The following is a 23,021-nucleotide window of genomic DNA, read 5'->3' as shown; positions in this document are numbered from 1 at the left end:
CTGAGCCCAGGGGTTCGAGACCTGCCTGGACAACTTGATGAGACCTCATCTCTACAATAAATTAAAAAATTAGCCAAGCATGGTGGCGTGCACCATGGTTCCAGCTACTTGGAAGGCTGAGGCGGAAGGATTGCCTGAGCCCAGCAGGTTGAGGCTGCGGTGGCCATGAACATGCACCTGCACTCCAACCTGGGTGACAGACAGTCTTAACCCAAAAAAGAAAAAAGAAAAAAAAGTGGGTAATAAAAAAAGCTTCACATGTTATTATTCTTGGTTACAGAATCACAAAGATGTCACACTTGCAACTTGAAAAACACACTACCCTCAACCTTGCCATTAACCTAAGCTGCAGGCACCAAACTCAGGATGTAAATTTCAGTAATCTCTTATACTGACTACTACCTCCTGTCCTTTCCACTCATTTTCTCTTGCCCACTGGAAAATTACTGAATGCATCTCATTTCTCACATCTTTACTTATCTCTTTATACAACTTAGATTTCATGATTGTCAGCATTATTAGCTTGCAAAACTGAACTTTCATTTTTCCCACTCCCAATCCTTAATCAAATCAAACACACCACTTACTCCAAATCTGAATCTGAATGGCTGAATTGGTAGAGCATACTCCTAGCTGTGCTCCTCTCTTTATGCCACTTTAAACCAAGCTTATCTCTCCACTCCACTACAACTCCCTTGTCAAGTCCCAGCTGCCTGTCCTGCCAAATCCAATGGTCAATTCTCAAGCTTCAATTTGTTCAGCCTCACAGTGGCATCTGACCCAGTCGAGTTGATATTCTTTCTTTATGGAAACACATTCTTTGCTTGATCCCTGAGGGTCTTCTATAACAAATATTAAATTCCTGCATGTTAATGAAAGAACTGAGTATACAAGCCTCAAATTTATAAGATGGCCTCTTGTAATCCTCTTCACAACAGATATAGCACCAGAAATTCCTTGGGTGTTACTAGAATTGTATTATTATCCAGGCCAGGGTAGTCTCTTGCCCCAATGAATTAGTATCTGAAAAACAAAGAACAGTCATTGACAACTATCCTGTTACCTCTAGTCATTTACAAACCATGATTGTCTATCAGAAACCATCTATTTTCATTCTGCAAGCTAGACCTTGTCCTTGAAGCTTTCAGAGACCTCCTCTTAATTCTTTGTTCTTTTTATAAATAGCGCTTCTTCAAACTTTGGTGAGGCAGTTGCTTTGGGTTCTCAACTTTCTAGAGAGCCAACCGAGACACAGCCATACCAGACCAAAAGGCCTATACGTATATGATATATAATAACTATACTCAGGTGTTATTACTCTAACATAAAATCTAAAAAAAGATATTTGTTTGAAATAGCATATTATTCTGTATTACTTACCTTTCTGTTGCATAAACATTATTTAAACAAAGTAATAATAAGACTAGCTAATAATGGCAACTAGCAATAATTAATAGTAGAGCTAATTGCATAAATAACATGTGTGAGAAAAATATAACAGTGTTTCTTTCTGTTCTCTGATGCAGGGACTTATTTTAACTTTGTAAAATTCTTTTTTTTTTTTTTTTTTTTGAGTTGGAGTCTCACTCTTTCGCCCAGACTGGAGTGCAGTGGCCGCTCCCGGCACCGCAGCCTCGACCGGCTAGGCTCCCGCGGTCCTTCCGCCTCAGCCTTCCGAGTAGCCGGAATTACAGGCAGGCACTACCATAGCCCGGCTGATTTTTTGATTTATTGTAGAGATGAGGTCTCGCTGCCCAGGTGGGTATCGAACCCGCAGGCTCAGGCAATCCACTCACCTCAGCCTCCCAAAGGCGCGGGATTACAGGCTGAGCCACCGAGCCGGGCTACCTTTGTAAAATTATTGGGACAGAGCCTGGTGATTTATGCAAGTAATTCCAGCATTTTGGGAGGCCAAGGCAGGAGGATTACTTGAGCCCAGGAGTTCGAGACAGCTTAGGAAACATAGTAAGACCTCATCTCTACCAAAGATTTAAAAATTAGCCAGGTGTGGTGGTGTGCACCTGTAATCCCAGCTACTCAAGAGACTGAGGCAGTAGGATTGCCTGAGCCCAGGAAGTCGAGGTGAATCATGATTCTTGACACTATACTTCAGTCTGGGCTACAGAGTGAAACTCTGATTAAAAAAAAAATAGGCTGGGCTCGGTGGCTCAGCCTGTAATCCCAGCATTTTGGGAGGCCAAAGTGAGTGGATTGCCTGAATCCACGGGTTCATAGACCCACCCAGGGAACTTGGCGAGACCTCATCTCTACAATCAATCAAAAATTAGCCGGGCGTGGTAGCACGCACCTGTAGTTCCAGCTACTTGGAAGGCTGAGGCAGAGGGATCACCGGAGCCCAGCAGGTCGGGGCTGCGGTAGCCGGGAGTGTGCCACTGCACTCCAGTCTAGGCGTCGGAGTGAGACTCCAACTCAAAGCTAAATAAATAAAAATAAAATTAAAAAGTTACTATAATTAAAAATAAAATAAAACTCTTTATTGGATATTTAAGTCTCAGAAGCTATATTGTTTGAATCCTTAAGGTACATTGATATAGTAAAAATATAAATACAAAGAAGACTGTAAAATACAGCAAGAATATAAAAGAAGAAAAATACAATAAACTACTTAAGTAGATATTGCCTATATTTAGTTTTTTTAATGACATGTTTCTTTTTGTCCCATGAGACTGTAGTATATCTTCCTGAGACAGGGTCTTGCTGTTTTGCTCACGCTATACTCAAACTCTTGGGCTCAAACAATCCCTCTGCCTTTGCCTCCTGAGAAACTGGAACTATAGGCACGAGCCACCATGCCTGGCTAGAGTAGATAATCTTTACCCTTTCTGTTTTCTTTTCCAATATTGATTCTGTGCGGTTTTTTGTTTTTTGGGGGGGTTTTGGGGGCAACATTTAGTACATCTTTATTTTCTTTTATATAGTGTTAAAAGGAAATATAGTCAAAGGTAAATTTCACTGTGACTTGCAGTTCTGCTGTTATCAAGCCCATATTACTTAGATTCCTGGTATCATTTCAATGTGACAAAAATCACACTAAATATCCTCTCAACAAAAGCATTTGAGCATCAAATACTCAGGATTTTACTAATTAGCAATATCAGATTTTAGGCTTGTAGGAATTAGTATCTAGATTCCCAAAAATGTTCAACTACTTTGTATTTACAGTCTTGTTTTGGTAGACCAGTTGTTTGCCAATCAGGCCCTTTTTGTTAATAAATCCATCTTATCATGCTCATATGTAAGATGTCCACAATTTTTAAATACTCCAGATCAATTAAATAAGAATGTTATCAGCCGGGCTCAGTGGCTCAGCCTGTAATCCCGCGCCTTTGGGAGGCTGAGGTGAGTGGATTGCCTGAGCCGCGGGTTCGAGACCCGCCTGGGCAGCGAGACCTCATCACTACAATAAATCAAAAAATCAGCCGGGCGTGGTAGCGCGCGCCTGTAATTCCGGCTATTTGGAAGGCTGAGGCGAAGGATCGCCGGAGCCCAGCAAGTCGAGGCTGCAGTGGCCAGGAGCGGCCACTGCACTCCAGTCTGGGTGACAGAGTAAGACTCCAACTCAAAAAAATAAAAATGAATGTTATCATAAGTTAAACTTTCTTTCTCAGGCAAAATTATTTTTAACACATAGCAGTAATTTGAATTTGTAAAATAAAACCTGGATTATAAATAAGATATACTTTTAGTAAAGAAATGGAGAAAGTTCTGTTTAACTTAGCTACCTTTTCTGGTACCCCCACCCCTTTAGTTCAGCATTCTGAAACAGTCCTATTTCAAGAAAAATCAACCATTTTTTTTCCAGTGTATGAGTTTTTGTGTAACAGTTCATACAATATAACATTGTTAGAATGTGCCAGGGGCCGTTGTTTCAATCTGAGCTCCTATAGTAGGCCCCAATAGACCAGACCAAACTAGAAGGGAGTCATTCATGTTAGGTGCCAAGTAATGAAACTGAATTTTAAAAGAGCCCCGTTTTCCAAAAATTCAGGTAATTCAGAACAACCAGTAGAAAGGGGTCCTGTCTACCTGAGCATGATAAGGAAGTACCCCCTGTTTTAACCCTATAAGAAATATAACTTTGAAATAATCAATCTTCTTCTTTTTCCTTGTTTCTACTTTCTTAATCCTTTTCTACCTGTAAAGACCACCTCCTTTGCTGGCCTTATCAGAGCATCCTCTATTTAATGGATGGAATGCTGCCCAATTCATTATCTGATAATAAAAACCAATTAGATATTTACATTTGTTGAAATTCTGTTCTTTGACAACACCAAACAAAGTACAAATCTTTGTTTCTTCTTTGACAACATCAAACAAATAAAAGTACTAATCTCTGTTTCTTCATTTCATTTTCAAACTTTCGAATTAGAGAAGGGCATTACACAAGTCTCATACTTTTAAAATTTAATTTTACAGCAAGCAAATATTTTAACATTTATTTCCATTGGCAGCAACAATGATAGCCATCTTTTAGGCATATTTCTAAGGAGGCGATTTCCTTCCATTTCTGTAAAGTCGAAAATCTCATTCAGTGCTTCTGCATGTCTTGAGGAAACTAAAAAGTAACCATAAACTTCGATAAATCATGAAAGCCTCAATGTCACAAATAAGTAAATCACAGTCTTTTTGATCAGTGTTGTGCACAAGGTTTGCAGGATGTTTAGCATGTAAACTCTTTTCATTTTCTTTGGTAAGAAGTTTATAGTCTGAATTAAGTTTGCCAAAATTTACATTAGCACTCTGCCAAATATGCCAATAGATGAGCAAGGTCTGAATAGTGTTTAACCAAGATATTAACGACAGTTGTTCTGTGTTTCAGGTGGCTTCATTAAATCTTCAAACAAAAAAAGATTCTTTTCAACACCATGTTTCAAATTAAAGTACGGAAGAGCTACTACAATAAACTTTTTTTGTTTTTCTTTTTGGTTGTGTGATTTGACAAATCACTTGATATATTGCAGAGGGCAAGGTCATCGGAATCAACTCTACACTGCAAGGGGCCAATACATGGTATCAAAATTTCCTTTTTTTGCATATCCACGAGATGCAACCTCTAAATCAGGAAATACAGTAATTAAGAGAACCATAACGTGTGTTTTTTCTAATATTATGCCCAATGCTATTTTACTTTTTAATTTTTTTAGGGTCTCTTTGCAAGCAAGTCCAACGCTGTTTTCAACTGAGCATTGATGTCATTTTTGGAAAACGAAAAATTCTTTGATTGTTTCCCAAATTCTTGCCTGTCTCGTTCCAGACTTTCGAGATTCAGTCTCCCTGTGTACTTTTACATTCAAATTATTTTTTGAATATTGTTCAGGACACTACGTTTGTATTATTTATCCTGCAAATCCAGTTGTATGTGTCTTTGTGTCATTAAACTAAGTCGTTTAGACTTTTTCATTGATGTCTGGGTCATGCTGACATTCGCATGATCATTGTTGCCATTTTCATTACCTGAACTCAAAAAATACGGTCATAATGTTCACGGCGTTCAAAATTAAACTAGAACTATCTCAATGTAAACTAGCATTATCTCGACACAAACGCTCCTCTACAGACAGAGCCAAAAACCGACTGCTGCCGCTCACGATCACAAACACACACACCGCACATTTAAGTCCGCTTCCCTCTGAGCCATGCAACGCTGGGTGGCCCGTCATCGTCAACCGAACTTCAGGGTTGCCGTCATCAGCCCGGAGAAAAACAAGAGACAACAACTACAGAAGTAGGATCATCTAAACCCTATCCATTGACGACAACCAACAAAACCAGCGTTGCTTTCAACCCTGGGGTGGGGGTGGGGGCAGAGATGGGGCTGTCACGTGTTTGTTTGTTTTGTGTTTTCTCCCCTCTTCCGCCCAAATCGCTGGAAACCGAGAGCCGGACTTCTCACCTCCCAGGGAGGGTTTTCCTGGGCGGTGGGTCTTTGAGTGCTAAAACCGGGGTAATCCTCTGGCAAACCAGGACAGTGGGTAAACCACGCTTTTCACCCCTCTCTGCTCCTCTTACTGTCGCTGTCACATCTAGCAGATTTCCTAGTGTTTGCACCAAGAGCACCTTATTCTTTAAACCATTACGTTCCCTGCGTCCAAGATCCTTCTTTGGACTTCCTCAAGACGGGGCGATCGGGGAGATTGTAGTGGACTCAAAAGCCAATGGGACGTGGAAAGGTGCTGTCTTAAAACGAGGACAGGTGGTCTTGCGGGAAGTTTGCCTCGAGGGAACAAATGAGACAGAGCGATAACTGGAGACCTGGGGCGCCTATTTGAAGGAAATTGTTTTGTCGTTTAAGATAGTAAACACTTGAATGTTTCTCGATAGGAAGGACCGGGTATGGAGGGAGGGCAGGAGGAAGCAGGCTGGTTTTCTGTTACTTCGAGGCAAAATGGATGGACGCCGATGCAGGTAAGTGTGCACGTTTGGGGGCAGGAGATTTAGGAAATTTTTCCACCTGGTGTGAGAAGTGAAGGTCATCAGTTCACAGCGAGGGGAGCCAAGAGCAGCAGGATTAACAGCGACTCCCTTCATCTGACTCGGGTTATGGAAATTGTCCCACGAGGACGCTTTTTTTAGAAATTTTAAAACGAAGGTAACCTGGACGGTAAAATGTAAGTGAAGTAAAATTCAGTGCTTAGAAATGTACGACGAGAACCCTCTACCGCGTGCCTCCTTAGCGCAGTAGGCAGCGCGTCAGTCTCATAATCTGAAGGTCCTGAGTTCGAACCTCAGAGGGGGCAGCCTGACTTTTGTTCTTTAAAAGGTACTAAAGTTAATGGATTGTGGGTGTTTTTCTGTCCTCTCAATAAATCCTTTCTTAAAAAAAAAAAAAGTTACTGAAGCTGTGAGCTGTAACTCCTAGGCCAGATTAGTGTTGTCAAAGAGTGATCCTCAGCTCTATCTCTTGATCACACCCCAAGTCTTGGCACACCTGCTTCTTTAGTTCTTTATGCGTAATTACTTCTTATTATCATCTCCAATGGACAGACTGATTTGTCCAGATTCCTCTGATTTTCAGTTCTTGTGACAGTATACTAGTGGTGCAACTTAATTTATCGAAAAAATGAATGGACCGATAGATAAAAACCTGATATCCTATTTTCCTGGCAAGTCTTGTTTCTCCCTCATGTTCACAAAATCTCCTCACCACAACCTCCTTCTAAAGTCTAGTCCTGTAGATTTCCTATCTATATTGTGTTGAATAGAGTTCCACAAAAATCCCTGAGCTCACAGAACCTCAGAATGTGATCTTATTTGGACATAAGGTCTTTGCAGATGTAATCAATTAAGTTAAATGAGATCATAATAGATTAGGGTGCCTCTGTTTTTACAAGAAGGCTATATGAAGACAAAGAGCCACAGAGGTAAGTTTATGTGAAAATAGAGACTAAAGCTGAAGTTATGCGGCCACAAGGCAAGAAACACCAAAGATTGCCAGTCACCATCAAAAGCTAGGATGAGTCAAGGAAGGATTATTCTCTAGAGCATTCACAAAAAGCACAGCCCTACCAAAACTTTTATTTTGGACTACTAATCTCCAGAACTGTGAGAAAATTAATTTCTGTTGTATTAAGTCATCTAGTTTGTAATAATTTGTTATGGCAGCCCTGGAAAACAAATCACACCATCCTTCTCTCACTCACCAACTTTCCATCACATTACTTCAACCTATTTTATTTTCTTCACAGAATATGTTACTATATTAAGTTTCCTTGTTCTTTTATTTCCTTCTGCCTTTGTTTTCTATTCCCCCACCTATTCTCCTAGATTGTGAATTCCATTATAGTCCTCACTGAATCTGTTTTATACACATCTATATTTCCAGTGCCTAGTTCAGGATCTGCTAAATAAATAATAAGTATTTCTTGAATAAATCAATACATTAATTGGCATATCACATGTTACTGTTTTCCTTCCATATTCCCTGTAACTATCTTACTCCACACAATCAGCATTTCAAAATTGAATTATTTGCAGTAGTCTCTCAAGAGTCACACGTACTGAAATTCATCAACAGGCTATACCTCCCTGGCCCAATCTGTGTTGGGGAAAGAAAGTACACTCCCTGGGCAGTTCCTCCAAAATACCTGGACTCTGGGGTGGCCGGGGGGATGGGATCTGTATTTCAGGCTTTCAACAATTCATTCTCCTGCAGATTGAAAGAGGCATATAATAGCAACATCTACCACAGTTAAAGAGATTTGCCACAGTTACAGAGATGCAGTTCAGGATTTGGGAGAGGCCTAAACTGGATTGCCTGGTTGTTCAAGCAGCTCCTCAGAGAATGCTTAACCCTTGTTGGCGCCATCACAGATTCTGTTCCTCTGCTTTACAAAACCAGAAACTATTTTTTTAATTCACGCAGAGTTTTTCAGGTTTGCAGGACTGACTTACAGTAACCAAATATCAGAAACGTTCCAAGCCCGAATGTGAACCTACTACAGGCATATGGGTAACTGATAAGCATATTCCCTCCTATGTAAAATATACCCCGCAATGGGAAGCAAATAACAGAAGGTTGCTGTGTGCACCTGTAATCAGAGTAATGGGAGTAATAACATATTAATTACTGTGTATTCTAAGATGCTCTTTAATTGCTAGTTTTTTTCACAAAATGTGGAGCCATCTCACCGTAGTGGTCCCATGTATTTACCTCACCGTTTTTCTTTAGTCGGCGTCAGTTATTCAATTGTGGGTGGAAATTGTTGACCTTATAGGATTTGGCGATTCTTTTGTTGGTGGTTGTGATGAGTTTTCTTGGGGGGGGGGAAGTTGTTTGTTTGTTTTGTTTTGTGTTTTTACGGGTAGGTAACCTGTCCTGCGTAAAAAGTTGGTTTTTTTGAAAAAGCTGTAGATCACGCCCGAACAGGGGCTTGAACCCTGGACCCTCAGATTAAAAGTCTGATGCTCTACCGACTGAGCTATCCGGGCTCCTGGCAAGAGCCTCTTCCCCCAGGTTTATAACAATGGGAAAGTACCACCTGTGCCCTTGAGTTTACACTTTAAAAGGAAGAAGCCTTCAAAGGACGAAATGCATCATAACAGTTTAAATATTTCTTGTGATAAATGCTCTCAAGAAGAAAGTTTCGGTTACATGATGTTGGGAGAAGCAAATATAATCCTATGACATGAGTTTCCAAATTAAATGAGATAAGGCAAGCAAACTCTTAAAATTGTCTGGGACATGCTAACAGTTCAATTTTTTAAAATAGTTATTATTATTATTAATCCTATAATTTCAAAATAGAATATCGTGTAGAACATTGTATTTACTTGTTCCACTGTTTTTAGCGGCGGGACCTTGCTATCTTGCCTAGGCTGGCCTCAAACACCTAGGCTCGAGCGACTCTCCTGTGTAGTTGGATTTACAACTATCACCTTCGCACTCACCTCTTATGTAAACATTTTGGTTGCACTACTTGTCACCCACTTTCCTCCCTTAAATTCCGCAACAGAAATTTCTTCTCAAAGGCTAGGTCTAACGCAGTGGTTATCACGTGGCACATTTCTGTTCGTGTATTTATTCGTGCTACTATTCAAAACAGACTTAGGTGATCTACACGACTGCACTGTAAGATAAAAATGAAAAATGTTAATTGATTTTAATCAAAGTAAAAGGGGACAAAAAGAAAGAAAGTTAAAGTGAGACAAAAGTATGCACATTGTAAATCACACTCTCCCCTTCATCTCCAAGAGAGTGGATTTAAAGGAAGATGACCTCTTCCAGGACATTAGAGAAGACTTCTTCCAGGAAGTTATGTTTAAACTGAAAACTGAGGTTTCAGTATTAATCAGTTGAACAAATATGTGGCGGACTGGCTCCGGCATTCCAGGGAGAGGAAAGAGCAGAGCATTTTGATAGATCTCAAAGGAAGACTAAGTAGCTTGAGCGCAGAGAGCCTGACAGAGTGTTGATGCAGGTGGAGGGTGAGGTGGGCGGGACGGCAGGGGCAGACCTGTGACTCACAGGCTCAGAGGTTATGGCTAGCCTGGCAGAGTGCAAACTTCCCTCTTACAGCAAGGTGAAACCTCTAGGAAATTTAAGCAGGAAAGAACATGATCAGGGGTGATTTTAAAAGATTACACTAATTTCATGTAAAGAACAAGTCATAGTGGGGCAAGAAATGATGCAAAAAACATAAATCAGACAACTATGCAGTAGTAGGCCACACAGACTTGGCCTAGTGACTCTGTGGCAGTGGGGAAGAATGGTGTGGAGAAATGGGAATATTTACAAGGAAGAAGGCCCAGACCCCCCCCCCCCCGGAACCGAGAGGGCAAGAAGTGTCAAGGTAATTTATTCCTCTCAACAGCTCTTCTCCCCACTCCCCCCAAAAAGCTCTTTACTAGAAAAAGCAGAATAGGAAAGGATACTGTATCTTTTGAGAGTTCTTTGGAAAGCATAGAGCATTTGTACTTGTGAATCTTGTGAAAACCTGCTGCTTGTTCTGACCAGTAAACAAGCCCTCAATGAACAAAATGATGAGAATCTTGAGAGGACATATTCTCCTCAGTCAACATGGAATAAATTGATATAGGAAGAGCAATGTCCTAGACCCAGGCTTCCAAAATGTGGTCCTGTTAACTGCATTCATATCTCTTGGAGTTACTGTTAAAAATCCAGATTCACAGACTCTATCTCAGACACGTGGAATTAGAATATTTTAGCATGGGGCCAGGGATCTGTGTTTACAATAACATGCTTAGGTGACTACTGCACTGTCAAATCTAGAGATCCAAATTTGTAATTTACATGTGGCTGTGTAATGGATAACAACAAACTCAGTGGTTTAAAACAACATATATTTACTGTCACCATTTATAAGTGTAAGGAGTCTAGGTGTGGCTTAACAGGGTCCTTTGCTTGAGGTTCTCTCACAGGGTGTCAGCCAGGCAGGACTAGGTTCTCGTCTGAAAGCTCTATTGGAGAAGGATGCACTTTCAAGCTCATCTGGCATGTGGCAGAATTTAGTTTCTTGAGGACTGCTGAACTGAGAACCTTAGTTCCTCACTAGATGTTGGCCAGAGGCTGCCCTAAGTTGTTTGCCACATGGGCTTCTACATGGCAGCTTGCTTCATCCAAGAGTACAAGCCAAGAAAGCAGTAGTCTGCCAACAAGACAGAAGTTACAATCATATGAAACCTCATTCCAAAAATGACATCCCATCCCTGTTGCCACACTCTATTGGTTAAAAATAAGTTTCCATATCCAGCTTAATTCCAGGGGAAAAGATTACACAAGAGTCAAAGTCTGCCTGCCACACCAGGCTTCAAAATTTCAAAGTTCTTTTTTCTGATGACTCAGAGGCAATCAATTGCTTCAAATTCTAGCTGAATATCTCCTTACCAGCCATTGGCTGCCAGACACTCAGTGAAGTGGATGATAAATGCAAAACTATAGCCACAGATGTTGCGGCTAATGTTCTGGGTGAAGAATGGAAGGGTTACATGGTCTGAATCAGTGGTGGGAATGACAAACACGATGTCTTCATGCAGCAGAAGTCTTGACCCAGGGCCATGTCTGCCTGTTATAGAACAAGGATAACTGGGAGAAGTGCAAATCGGTTTGGGGTTGCTTTGTGATGTCAATCTGAGAGTTCGCAACATGGTTACTGTTAGGATAAGGTAGAGAAGGATGAGGAGGAGGAGGAGGAAAAGGAGGAGGAGGAAGAGAGGATATTTCTAGACTGACTGATACTGCAGTGCCTTATCACCTAGGGCCCAAAGGAGCTAGCAGAATCCACATACTTTTCAATATCTCTGAAGAAGATTATATCCGCCAAAATGTTGTAAGAAAACCCTTTAAGAAACCTAGGACCAAAGCATTCAAGATTCAGTGTCATATTACTCCATGTTTCCTGCAACACAAATACTAGCATATTGCTCTGAAGAAACATCATACTAAGAAAAATAAGGAAGAGTCCAAAAAATATGCTAAATTTTTGGCTAAGAGAATAAAGGAAACCAAAGAAAAATGTTAGGAAAACATTGCCAAGAGATACAGGCTGTCTTTCTCTGAAAACCTCTACTTCTAAATCTGAGTCCAATTAAAAATGACTTTTTTTTTTTTGATAGGATCTTGCTCTGTTGTCCAGGATAGAGTTTAGTGGTGGGATCATAGCTCACTGTAACTTCAAACTCCTGGGCTCAAAGCAATTTTCCTACCTCAGACTACAGGTGCACGCCGCCATGCCCACATAATTATTTTTGTTTTTAGAAGAAACCAGGTCTTGCTATGTTGCCAAGGCTGAAAAATAAGATTTTTAAAGAGTAACAAATAAATTAATTAAATAATTTAAGGAAAAAGCATGTATCTGCATTACAAAATGAATGATATAACTCAAGCAAAGTAATTGAAGTGGTGTCTGGTACCTGGTAATAATTCAATAGATGTTAGTTATTAATATTATTATTACCATAAAATAATACTATGTTTTGGTTGTGTCACTATGAACAAGAAATTTCTTGTACCATCCTCAGATGGTTCTGCTAAGAACAATCATTGGCACGTGGTACATTTATGTCACTACTGACCTTCATAATTTCTCCTTAATTTACAAGCTTAACTCTTTGGTGTCTTTTCTTTTCCTTATGCAGTAAATGTCCTCTCTGGTCATTATCATGATCTATATACACCCCCTTATCTCCTATCAAGTTCTTATTTGCTCACTGACCTTCAGCCAAATTAGTTTTCTCATTTTTCCTTGAACATGCCAGCCACACTCCTACCAAACCCTCTGTAACTGCTGATCCCTTGGCTCAGAACTCTCTTCTCCTTGATACCCTCACAGCTGACCCATTCCTTTCCTTCTCTGCTTAAATGCCTGCTTATCCGAAAGATCTCCCTCTTTGTCACAGAGCATCTCCCTCGCCTTTATTTTCTATTCTCCTGCTGATTTCTTTTTCTTCATGGTATGTATCACTACCTGACATTTTATATATCTGGTTAAGAGTTTATTCTCTGCCATTCCCACTAACATGTAAACTCTGTGACAGCAGGAGCTTTTTCTGTGGTGCACAGTGCCATACTTTTACCCCTTATGCATCCATCAGGGTCTAGTTAAAAAATAAGAGTAGGTATTCCAGTTGGGCGTACTGTGGTACCCTAGAGATAATAACTATGGGAAGTAACTACCACCTTGCAGGGCTGGAGGAACAAAAGAGAAGAGGTTGGGACCTCTGAGGAAAGGTACCCTGGAGCTCTAAGGATTGGAATCACTGCTCTACTGCTGCCACTAGTACTTACACAAGGGAAGCAAGGTGTTCTGGGAATGAGAACACAGAGAGGTAGAAAACACATAGAGGTTGGACTGCCTTGGTTGGAGCAATAGGATGAGCAAAATCAGAAAAGCAGTCCCTTTGTCTCTCCTCCTGCCTTGCAGTTTCCCTCTGATTACTCTTATGGACAGAAACTAAGAAAAAGTGAGTGGACAGAGGAGTTTGGGAAATGTGGCTTGCAGAAGCTCAGTCCCAACATCATAGAACAGTCTATATGAGGGTGAATTTGAAGCTGAGAGAGAATGGGTTAATAGGAACACAGCTTTGGGCAGTGTCTGACACATAGCAGGTGCTCAAGAGCAGGATATTGAAGATGAGTCTTATTTATTATTATTTTAGTCAGAGACTCATCTTGACTCTTAATATCTGCCCGTGTTCTTCACCTATTCTTGTTTCTCCTTTTACCTCTTCCTGCATCTTGTAGATTAGGTGATTTAGATCCAATCAATAGCACTGGAAGCAGGAGAAAAGGTCCTATGCAATGAGACTGAAGGGGAAGGACTTTGTTTGTTTTCTTTCCTTTTTCATATGTGATTTCATTGTTGGTGACCTGATGGTAAGCAACTCCAGAAGAATGGTAAAAGACAATCAAGTCAGTAATGAATAATAATATATTGCACCATACTACACCTTCCACACCCCTAGTATAATCCTCCATTCTTTCCTCCCTCTCTCAGGACCCTAAAATGACAGGTTTCTTGACCCTGGTGTTTTTAGAACAAAGACAATTGTCAAGCATATCTGAAAGGCATTTGAAAAATCTACCAGGTCTATCTCCAATTTACATGTGGGGAATTGGGGAAAAGGGAGTTGAATAGAAGAAAAAAAAGAAGAATTTTGGAGTATTTAATCCTTAGTAAAAATAACTGTTTCATAACTGAACATTTGAAGAATCTGTTAGTCAATTATCAGTATCATCAAATCAACTTCCTTAGATTATTTTGTACAAGGAATATCGTACACTTTATTACAGAAAGAGCAGAGAGAAAAAGTACGAAGATATGTCAATTTCCTTCACGGTCTTGCCTCTTTTGGAGCTGGAAGAGAAAAAAAAAAAAAAAGCAGACGTGCTGCCCCCTCTGAGGTTCGAACTCAGGACCTTCAGATTATGAGACTGACGCGCTGCCTACTGCGCTAAGGAGGCAACTGCGCGACCTTTTTGCTCAAAATGTCTACCAACATCACTGTAAGAAAGCCTACAGTTTTAAATTCCGTGACGTACCGAAATAAGGCAGAACTGTGATTTCATTCGCGTCTAAAACAGTATGGATGGAAAAGCCACGCAGAACAAGGCAGGGGACAACTTTCAAGCGCCCCATCCCCGGACTTTTTTGCGGAGATTGTAGAGGCTGCGAAGGCAACTAAGTCCGGACTTTGCTCAAATCCTGCACGGAGCCCTGGATTTTCATCTCACTCCTTGGCCAGGGACAGCAGCCTTTCCCTTTGTGATCAGAGCTTTTTTGCCTGAAAGGCAGACAAGACAGATAACAGGCACTGCACTCTTTTGCCTCCCTTGTGAAGTTCCGTGGAGCTCCTGGTCCCATGTAAAGTACGAAGGAAGGCGAAGGGAGGAGCCCTCAGGATTTTTTGCTAGCTTCGCCTTAGTAGCAAAGGGCTCGAATCCAACGCGCGAACTTGCTCACTCCTGAAGCCCGGGGTCTTACTCCCTGAAGTCCAAGCGGATGTGGAACCCACAGCGTCCTCCGGAGCTCTCGCTCTGCGTGACCCCTTTTTCTTGTGTTGGTGACAAACGGAGCAAAAGTCCTACTGCATCCCGTCCAGGGTCCACCTGGGAGCTGTGAGGAAGAGAAGTGTCGGGGATCAGGGGGTTCTCGGGCTCTGTCGGGAAGCGAGAATGTGTGCCGACAGAAGGGCCTCAAGGAGGGCGCATGGGACGGGCTCATAACAGAGCGGGAAGCGGAATGAAAGGACTGGAAAAGTGTGGCAATCACTTCGGGAGAAGCCTAGAGGAAAGCTCGCTACGTAGGCGGTAGCGTGGCCGAGCGGTCTAAGGCGCTGGATTAAGGCTCCAGTCTCTTCGGGGGCGTGGGTTCGAATCCCACCGCTGCCACAGCTTTTCTCTCTCTACTCTGGCCCAGCAGATAGTTGTTCATTTTCAAGCTCCTTGTGGACAGTCATAGCTTCCACCTCTGCTCTCTCAGGGGCCAACACACCACCGGCCTTCAGCTAATTATTTCCATGAACAATTGGTGTGTAGCTACTGCGTGTGATATGTACTCCCTTGATCACCATTGTATTTTCACCACCCAGGAGTACCCAACATATAACAAAACTTTATTTAATTTTTAAATTTAAATATTATAAATAATATATATATATTTTTAATCTTCTGCTGGGTGTATTTTTATATGAGAGCTGGCACTTGTTTATAATACATTATATATAAAATTCTGTGCATCCTATGCACCAGGTACTTACTTAGGCCCTGCAGATACAGCAGTACTTACTTATTACATTGTTTAATAAATGATGGACAAATGATTAGCTACCAGTCTCCCCGAATCCGCTTGCGACTGGAGACTGGTCCTACCTAGGACACTGAAGAAATAAATTCAGTCCAAACCGGCTGCTCTTCTCTGCATCACCGCAGCCACTTATTTCACATTTTGAATCCGAATTATGCTGATCTGAGCAATGGTGACTGTACGAAAAGCACTGCACCCTGCCATGCAATTGTCCTTTACGTCCCTCCAGCCAGGTAAAAAGGTCTCTGTGTCCTCCTAGGGGCACCCTCTCTTTTCCAAGAAGTCCACTCCCCCGTATGGCTTCTCCTCATCCTGGAAGCCTCGGTTTAGAAATTGCTTTCTTAAACTCTGCCTCATCTACCAGCTCTAGAATTATAATCAGCACTGAGAATGTGGAGGGGAACAGGAGGGAGGATTTCTACTCTGATGTCTAGTGGAAAAGACAAGCCTTAAACATATGGCCCCAATCTGGCACAATTTTTACTATAAAGAATGTGATTGAACTGTGATTGACACCTGAGATATATTCTCTTCAGAAGTTACTGAATAATACAACAATACAATGTATAGAAGGGCACATTCAGATTGCTCCCAGTAAGTGTTAGGGGAGAGGACAGGAAGGGGTTATAAATTTTACTTTTAAACACTTTGCTTGAATTGTTAGAATGGGTAGGTATTCATTTTAAAAATCAGATAAGTGAATTCATTAATTAATAAGTGAATTTCTTAAAAATCCCGACCTCAGTCGGGCATGGTGGCTCATGCCTGTAATCCCAGCACTTTGGGAGGTGGAGGTGAGAGAACTGGCTGAGCTCAGGGGTTCAAGACAAGCCTGAACAACATGGCGAGATCTTGTTTCTACAATAAATAAAAAAATTAGCTGGGTGTGGTGTACGCCTGTAGTTCCAGCTACTTGGAAGGGTGAGCAGAAGGAACGCCTGAGTCTAGCAGGTCAAGGCTGCCACGGCCGTGAGCATGCCACCGCCCTCAATAGAGTGAGACTCTGACTAAAAAAAAAAAAAAATCCCAGCCTGACATATACAGCAAGGAAATGCCAGGTACTGAGGTGACTACAGCAGACCCCCAGCTCCACCCTCCCTTCATCCCCCACCTGTCCTGTGCTACCTGTTCTTCACAGGGTATTCCTGTTAGTAGATACACTTGGTATGCTCTGTTATTATGCAGTCCATCACTTATTTTAGCATTTACCATGACTCTCGAAAAGTTTTGTGAAATTGTCTACTTTTCTCCAACCACCATACACTTTGTCAGATACAGAATCATTTTTCTTTCTTCTCCAGAATCACAAAAGCTAAGTAATATTCACTAAGTTTTAGTGAATAAATGCATGAAAAATGTCCTTCTAATTTGTGAGATGAACAAGGTATACAGAGATGAGAAGCCAGAAAGACCTTGAGAGCTTCAGTTTTAGGTCTCGCTGTGTGTTTTGAAGCCCTACTTGAATGAGACACTCTAGCTGAGTTGCATTCTGAACTACTGATTGTAACAGTGTAATCAGGTGACTGCAAACTATTCTCGCTCAAATTACCAGGAAACAAATGGTTTCTGGGTTTGGGGGCTCAGACAACTCTTCCTCCAGTCATCCCCTTCAGTGGCCTTCATGTGTTTGCCTTCACCTTGCAATATCTGTGAACCAATCATGGGCAATTCCAAGGAAGAAGTCTGGCCTCTCCCAGACTCAAGAATAAATAAACCAACCTATGGCCATCTGCCCTATCTCCCAGGTCTTTATCCACTGTCCTTTTCAGGGGATACGGGTGCTAAGGCTGAAAACAAAAACAAAACTGTCACCTACAACCCTTCCTCCCTTTATCCATCATCAGAGAGCAGTTTAAGGTCTGTCATTGAACAGGTGGCTTTTGAGATTCTTGTATTATTTTAAAACCAGTGGACATTTTCCTTTCCTTTCCTTTGAGAAACAAGGTGTAAACCCATAGAATAAAAGTAATAACACCTGTACTAGGGGAGAAATCCGGGCCCATTATTTAGCTGAATCTGAAATGGATTAAAACATCTTCTAATGCTGGGAGATTTGAGGAGATCGAAAGGAGAGTGTGTGTGGAGGAAGGGAGTGGATGCTTAGGCGCATTTGATGGTCATCTAGCCAGAAGGCTTCTAATTTCACCGCTTCCCTCTTTACCAAAAGATACATTCAATTCAATCCATATTTATTAAGTAGACATTTTGTGTCTGGTACCTTGCTTGGCCAGAGCTACAACAAAAGGAGACTGATTCAAGACTTCTTTAGTAATTCAACCTTGGGAGACTACCAGAGGCACATTAAGCATAGGTACAGAGGGTCAATAATTAATATTTATATTGACTGAAGTAGAAGTTTACACCTGAGTATTTCTTCTATTCACGATACATAAATGATCTTTTTTGTTATATGCTGTTCTTACAGTTACTAGATAAATAATCATGTGATCTTAAGGAAGTTAAGACTTGAAAAAATAAATGACTATTTCCAGCATTTTAACATCTTCGCCTGATAACCACAACAGAATACACTTATGTGTGGGGCCATCTGAACACTGAAATGTCCACCTGAAAGCTGACACCTGGAAAAGCAAAAGAAGATTGGGGGGAGGAGATAGAGGGGTAAGGGAAAGGGGAGGAGGAGAAATAGTAATTACCCCTTTCAGACTTGTAAAATGAGGCCTATGGAGTGAAGGCAAAAAGAAGTCTAAAGTCTACAGAAAGTCTAAAGCTGGGCTCTCCCATTCATTCGTTCATTAATTTGTTCACTCATCCTTTGAGTTTCTACTAAGAAACCTTGGACTATCAAAGATAAAAATTGGGCTACCCTAGAGGACTGAGACTCGATCCTGCACTTAAGGGAGGGGAAGGACAAATTTTAAAAGTTTAGGCCCAGGATGATTACTGAGGGCAAGTACTAAGATACTCAAAGGCTGCTCTAGAGGATTTTGCAGGTATCATAGAACGAATAAGTGAAACCGTGCAAAGGAAATATTGTATTTTCCTTTTCTCTCTTTCAAACGGTGGGACTAAAATTCATTTTTCCCTTTCGTGGTGTGGAAATGAAAGCAAATCGGTATCTCCGGGGCTAACCATGTTCCCTGATCAGGATCCTGCACTGCCCTGAAGACGGAGGGAAAGAAACCTGGGAAGAAAGCACGGTGGAAAAAATGTACGACTCCTCCCACCCCTGTTTGGCACTCCAAAAATTGTCCCCGAAAAAAATTTGATTTAAGGTAGTGTTTCATTTTTTAATTGTATTCTATACATTGGGAGCGAAAAAACAAAAACAAAAATACACGAAAAACACGGAGAGAAAGATCCCAGATGGACCGTGCGTCCAACCACCACCACGAGGGGTTCCATGGTGTAATGGTTAGCACTCTGGACTCTGAATCCAGCGATCCGAGTTCAAATCTCGGTGGAACCTTTCATATTGTTCCTCTTTTGCTGTGCTTTCAGTGACTAAACAGAGCGAACCGTGCTGCTTTCAATTCCACCCCTCCGATTTTTGATGGGTTATGGCTGTGAGGAAGGACTTGTAACATGGGGTCCCTGTAACCCAGGAGCTCAAGGGCAGTCTGAAGTCGCGGAGCCTGCATACTCATGTCTTTCTGTTCCCTGTAGACTGATTTTCGTCCCAGGACGCTCCTGGGTTTGTGCGCCGTTAGTGAACTGATCAGAACACAAAGCGAGACACGATTTATTAAGTAGCGAACAAGACGGGAAAAGAAGGGGATGGATCATTTTCCTTAGAACAGTAAAAGGTAAAGAAAAGAAATAAAAGGCTGAGGAAGTGACTGACAGGAAGAAAAGAGACTGTGTCAGAAGTGGGATTCGAACCCACGCCTCCATTTGGAGACCAGAACCCTCACCACGAGGAAGCTCAGCTTGAGTCTGGCGCCTTAGACCACTCGGCCATCCTGACACCGGGCGCCTTTGTCCTCAATTGACTGTAATCTTCGACTGGGAGGACCGTACCATCAACGTAAACCATTACTTTTCTTAACAGTTTACAGTTCCATCTAAGAAACGGAAAACTCCGACGAACGAACGCCACGTTCCTTCAGAGTGGAGTCGGGAACTTGGAGTCAGCTGGCCAGGCTTTCCCCGCATTCCGGCTGGAGCTCTGCGCTTCTCGCCCCGGCCCCGCCGGCCCCGGGGCTGGGAGCGCGGGCATCCGGACAAGCCGGCTCCGACTCCGGACCGGACGTCGGAGAGCCCCGTTACCACCGGAACCAGAAAGGACACGCTGCACCGGCTCCGTTCCCGAGAGGAAGCTTGGCAACGCCGGGAGCGAGCGAGCCAGGGCGGACCGCGCGAGAGAGCCGGAGAGGGAGTGCGGGCCGGGGGGGGCGGGGGGGGCGTGCGTCGGGTTGAGGGGCCCGGAGCGTGCAGATCGGCAGCCGAGGTGACGGACGCTGGCGCGGTCAGGGGTTGAAAGCGGTGGGAGCGCGGGGGTGAGAAACCAGAATGGCGTGAAGGAAATGTCAGCACAGACCCCCAGTCTCCAGATCTCTTCCCTCCCCAGACTCCCGGAGCTGGATAGACAGGCTCATCTCCCTTCCCCGAACTTCCGGCAGGCGGTTGAAGGTGTATGTCAGTGGAAACCGGGATAAAGTTTCCCGACGATAAAGAGCGACGCATGGAGATATGCATGTAAATTTAAAAATAAAAGAACCACAGGCACTGGCATTTGAAGATCCCCCAAAGAAATGGCCAGTTTTCCACAGGATTCTCAAAGACTCTCCAGTCTGCAGGCTTGGCCCAGGTCCACAGAGCTTTCAGAATCAGGTTTCCTTACTTTAAATGCGAACAACAACCAAGGGTCACCAGATGTTTGCGAAAATACTTCTGCAGTAAGACAAGGACGGTTACAACCAGAAGGGGATGTAATCCAAGAACGTGGATTTTTGAAAAATTATTATATAAGTAAATCCTCAGGAAGGTAAGAGATTATACTCATGAAACAAGAAGAGCTCTTAAAATTAATATTATGAAGGCAGAATTTATTTTTAATTTCAAAATAAAGTTGTAGGAAGTGTGGGGCGGAGTTGGAAAATAGGAGAAAATGATAAGAAAATAAAATGATGTAGAGTAGGGGATATGTCATCAAGCTGGGGCTTTCAGGAAATGAATAAAGATATAATATTCAGAATTAATTAATTTTCAGAACGGAATATTTAAATCTCCAGATTAAGAAAGTCCACTAAGGCCGGGTTCGGTGGCTCAGCGACTAAGCCTGTACTCCCGGCACTTTGGGAGACCGAGGCGAGTGAATTTCCTGAGTCCGCGGGTTCGAGTCCCACCCGGAGAACTTGGCAAGACCTTGTCTCTACAATAGATCAAAAAGCGTGGTAGCGCACGCCTGTAGTTCCGAATATTTGGAAGGAAGGCTGAGGCAGAAGGATCGCCGGAGCCCAGCAGGTTGAGGCTGCTGTGGCTGGGAGCGTGCCACTACACTCCAGTCTGGGCGATAGAGTGAGACTCGAACTCAAAAAAAAAAAAAAAAGGTCCACCAATTGCCCTGCGTAACGTACGGCAAAAACTTCACATCAAAGTACATAATCATGAAATATCAGAACACTAGGTATCAAAAAGTTTGCATAGAAAGGATTAAGAATCAGAATGATGTCTTTTTTTCCTCCACAGCAATGCTAAAAGCTGGAAGATAGCAAGGCAATGGCTTCTACATTATTTCCATAAAGGAAAATAATTTCCACAACTAGGTTACTGAATAAACCAAACTATCAATCAAATGTGAATGGACATTTTCAGGTCTCAAGAAAAAATGTATGTTTCATGCCTCCTTTCTCAGGAAATTTCTGGAGACCGGTTCCACCAAACAGGGAATTAAACTAAAAAAAAAAAAAGAACTTATGAAATGCAGTAACTGGGAACTTCACACACAGGTAAATAAAAATTCTAGGTGCCTATTAGGCTGCCAGCCTAGACAGGCAACTGGTCTATGGTGGAAGAGAAGAAAGCGGGCTAAAAGAAAGATGTTTCCAAGGGGATAGGGGCAGTGGGGGATGAAACTGGCATTGCCTCATGAGTTTGACCAGTGCAAACTTAAAGGAAAAAAACACACATAAACAACCTATACGTTTAAAAAATGAGACTTTATTTCTTATAAAGTGTTACATCCTGCAAGGTGGCCATATCGCAGGCTGGGACACTTGGCCTCAGGCCAAGACCAGAGACCTGCACTTCAAAGCAGGGGGGGTTGGGGTAGGAGCTTTACCCTGAACAGATTGTGTAAACATACATATTCAACAGATGGGAGGAGCAATGAGTATTCATGTCCCATGTGTATTGAACAAACATACAGGCAACATATAACCCATATTCATTTTGAGGGTGAAAACTTAATATTTAAATACATTACAATTAGGCCCTACACTTCAAAAGGTCTTTTCAGGACATAAAGGCGTGCAAGTGCGCAGCCTCTGTAAACCGGTCAGAACCAGTCCACTGTCAGATGTTTTCTTATCAAAAGAAAGTGACTGAAATTAGTCTCTTGTCCAATCAAAGTAGTTCTTAAGGCTTGTGGCACAGAGGCCGGGAGTTAGTCACCATCTGATGGGTAGTAAGTAGCAATTGCTTCAACATTGTTTATCCCAAGGCCAGTTCTTGTTTAGCTGCTAGAGAAAAAGAAAAACCTTGTAGCAATCAGAACATAGTTTATTCTTCAAGGGTAGGGATGAGTGATTTACTCTGGCCTGGCACCGCCCTTGGTCCTTTTTATAATTTGGTATCTTATTGCCATAAAGAGTCCATTCCATTAGTCTTATGATCTCTATTTAAACATCAATGCCCCAGGTTTGTTCAATCAGTGCGAAGCTTAGTATTTTTAGTTTATACCAAAAAAATCGTGTCAGAAAGCTGGTGTTGAATGAAAAGTAAATATTTAGAAGAGTATGCAAAGGTACTCTTTGTAATTATTAATTCCAAGAAGAACAAAAGGTTATCAAAGAATGACAAAATAATTACAGTATACCACATAGCTCAGATGTGGAAAATATTACAAAATCACCATGGTGAAAACTGAATGTTGACTTAACTAAAAATTACACATATAAATATCTATATTTTATTTTTTTATTTTTTTTTTTTGTTTTGCTTTGTTTTGTTTTTTTGAGTTGGAGTCTCACTCTGTCGCCCAGACTGGAGTGCAGTGGCCGCTCCCGGCCACCGCAGCCTCGACCTGCTGGGCTCCGGCGATCCTTCCGCCTCAAC

General features: G+C 42.0%; 6 non-coding genes across 6 annotated transcripts; 3 read left to right on the top strand and 3 right to left on the bottom strand.

Moving 5' to 3' along the window:
- The first annotated feature begins 6,685 nt into the window (after positions 1 to 6,685).
- Positions 6,686 to 6,758, top strand: TRNAM-CAU. The gene has a single exon. It is a non-coding gene; the product is annotated as a tRNA-Met (tRNA).
- A 2,118-nt stretch (positions 6,759 to 8,876) lies between these two features.
- Positions 8,877 to 8,949, bottom strand: TRNAK-UUU. Its single transcript has one exon. It is a non-coding gene; the product is annotated as a tRNA-Lys (tRNA).
- Positions 8,950 to 14,367: 5,418 nt separating this feature from the next.
- Positions 14,368 to 14,440, bottom strand: TRNAM-CAU. The gene has a single exon. It is a non-coding gene; the product is annotated as a tRNA-Met (tRNA).
- An 845-nt stretch (positions 14,441 to 15,285) lies between these two features.
- On the top strand, positions 15,286 to 15,367 carry TRNAL-AAG. Its single transcript has one exon. It is a non-coding gene; the product is annotated as a tRNA-Leu (tRNA).
- Positions 15,368 to 19,140: 3,773 nt separating this feature from the next.
- TRNAQ-CUG lies at positions 19,141 to 19,212 on the top strand. Its single transcript has one exon. It is a non-coding gene; the product is annotated as a tRNA-Gln (tRNA).
- Positions 19,213 to 19,604: 392 nt separating this feature from the next.
- Positions 19,605 to 19,710, bottom strand: TRNAL-CAA. Its single transcript has 2 exons — positions 19,673 to 19,710; positions 19,605 to 19,650 (listed from the first exon to the last, which is right to left on the bottom strand). It is a non-coding gene; the product is annotated as a tRNA-Leu (tRNA).
- Between the last annotated feature and the right edge of the window lie 3,311 nt (positions 19,711 to 23,021).

The sequence above is a fragment of the Carlito syrichta genome, unplaced genomic scaffold (assembly GCF_000164805.1).
Source record: "Carlito syrichta isolate Samal-C Ts95f unplaced genomic scaffold, Tarsius_syrichta-2.0.1 Scaffold307028, whole genome shotgun sequence".
NCBI classification, from domain to species: Eukaryota; Metazoa; Chordata; class Mammalia; order Primates; family Tarsiidae; genus Carlito; species Carlito syrichta.
Note: the sequence above shows the minus strand (reverse complement) of the source record. Positions and strands in the feature narration are given on the sequence as shown.